We start from the raw sequence: 2500 nt of genomic DNA on the forward strand, positions 1-2500 counted from the left end.
ATAGCAGCTCAGGGATTTCAGGGCGTGAACGGGTGTGCACCAGTGCACAAGTTCATGTGCTCTCGTTCTCTCTCTCTCTCTCTCTCTCTCAAGTGTTCCTCACTGAAACGTCTGTGTTCTACTCCCCTAGAACACACCCTGTTCTCCCACTGCCACCATAAAATCTCAGGGTTGCGCAACGCCTCGCGGTCCTCAATCCATCGGCGCACATATTGATCTCATCGGCCAGATTCATAGGAACACAAAGACAAAAGACCAACCCCACCCAAACTGACCCACTGACGGCCATGCGTCTGATGTCGCTCAGAGAGGACGCTCGACATTCAGGTCAGAACTGGAAAAAAAGTAGCAAACACTAAATCGAATGAAAACGTACAGATGAACTCAGCAGCCCGTTCCCTAAGTCCGCTTCGCCTCTTGTATTAAGGGACATGTACACAGTTATGGAGGTGACTGTAAAAAAATAGGCCCTTGCGTTTGTCGGGAAAAAAATGATCATATTAGTTCTTATTAATATGATATTTTTATTGAACTATTTAAACTGTATGTGAAAAGAACACAGCTCACTTTGATGTTGCCAGAACGCGTAAATAATTAAGAGACTCATATGAATTTCCCCCCCAAAACTGTCTGACCCTTTAGAGAGAGGGAAAAAAAGAGGGGAGAGTTTTTCTTTTTTTTTTAATCCTCTTCAAATTGAAATGAAAGAGAATAAGGCTGGGTGAGCTTCAAAAGAAGATGAATCTCCATCCCGTCAGTTTCTTTTTAAGGGGGGGAGGGGGGGGGGGGCTCTCCTCAGAAGTGTGAGGAGCTGTATCTGTTTGGCCCCGTCGTTTGGACCGGACCGAATGAAAACGCTCAAACGCACGCTGCTCCACTCCCGTCATCTCACATTCAGAAACACACTCCAGGCAAGAAATAGGACTTAAAAGAAATGTTAATTCCCCACAAAAATAAATAACACAGGCCAATTTTGTTTTAGTTTTTTTTTATTTTATTGCAGATCGGTAAGCAGAAGCCTTTTATCGTCTCCAGTCCCACTTTAAACATCAGCAAGTTCCCTCCTTCAGAACCAGTTTGTGGACCTTGAGCTAGAGCGAGCCTGGCCTTGTGGCCGATCTTTCAGGTCCGTACGGATCTGCACCAAACAGCTACATTTGGACATCATGTCTCCCTTTCCTACAGGCCCGAATGGATTAATGGCGTATTGATTCGATGCTGTGATTTTCACTAATTGCTTTGTTAACCCCTATCACACGTCTGGTCAGGTGATCACCTGGAAGGAACAAATATTTGCCTGTGAGCCATTGATGTGCGGACTTCCTTTATAGTTATCACTTTTGTTTTGGCCCGGCAACCAGAGTCCAGATTATTTTGATGTATGTGCTTGCTGGACACTTCACCACACCCCCAAATGGACTTTGAATAAACGTAATGGATCTTGAAATGGCATTGGGTTAGAAAGATATGACTGTCCTCCATCCTCCTGTTTTTGGACTGAGAGAGGACAAACAAAGCCTTCTTTTGACTACTTCTCTATGTGTGGCAGAATACTGACACTAGACAATGTTGTACCTTTTGTCTGCGAGGTTTCTTTCGGGTCATTAATGTGCTGTTAGAGTCAGTTTCTGATAACTAACAAAGGCTGTCAGACACGTCCATGGCAGCTCTCTTGTGCAAAAATAAACTGTCTCTGCTACAAATACACACAAGCACACAATAACAGGAATGGTGCAGTAACAATAACATATTACAAGCCTTCATCAACTTCTACGATGGCTTCAGTGTGTGAATATGTATCTGTGTTTGTCTGTCTGTCTGATGGGGTAGTTTGTAAGTCTATGTGTGAAGATGATGTGAGTGCAAGTGTATGTTTGCATATGTAAGTGATTTGGTGTGTCTGCCTTCCTGTGTGTGTGTGTGTGTGTGTGTGTGTGTGGGTCCATGTGTGCCTATGCAGGTTTGTGTGCATGTGTGCCTATGTGTGTGCGTGCGTGCGTGTGTGCATTTGTGTGTGTGTGTGTGTGTATGTGTGCGTGTGTGCATTTGTGTGTGTGTGTGCGCGCGTGCGGGTGTGTGTGTGTTTGTGCAGTGTCCGGACAATGTGCTGTCGGGGGCATCTGTCCAGGGAAGCCCACCTCTGACAGAGCATGTTGTTTGGGCTTTATCTGGGGTTATGAATGAGGCTGGGGGAGGCCTGGGCTAAGAAGATTAAACCTCCACTCCTCCCTAAAGTTTAATCAACGTGCCCTTTCAGACAGGACTGGGGAGGGGGGGCATCTGAGGGGGGGGACACACAATACCAAACATGTCCAAAATGCACCCCCACGCCCACCCGGAGAAAAAGGGGAAAAGCATGAGTTGGGGAGCGCATTGCCCCAAAATTGCAAAACTGTGTGCAAGCAAGAGAGTGAGAAAGAGAGAGAGAGAGTGGGGGAGAGAGAGAGAGAGAGAAAGAGAGGGAGAGAAAGAGGGAGAAGGAGATAGAGAAAGAGAAAGA

Source organism: Sardina pilchardus, chromosome 8, assembly GCF_963854185.1.
Source record: "Sardina pilchardus chromosome 8, fSarPil1.1, whole genome shotgun sequence".
NCBI lineage: Eukaryota > Metazoa > Chordata > Actinopteri > Clupeiformes > Clupeidae > Sardina > Sardina pilchardus.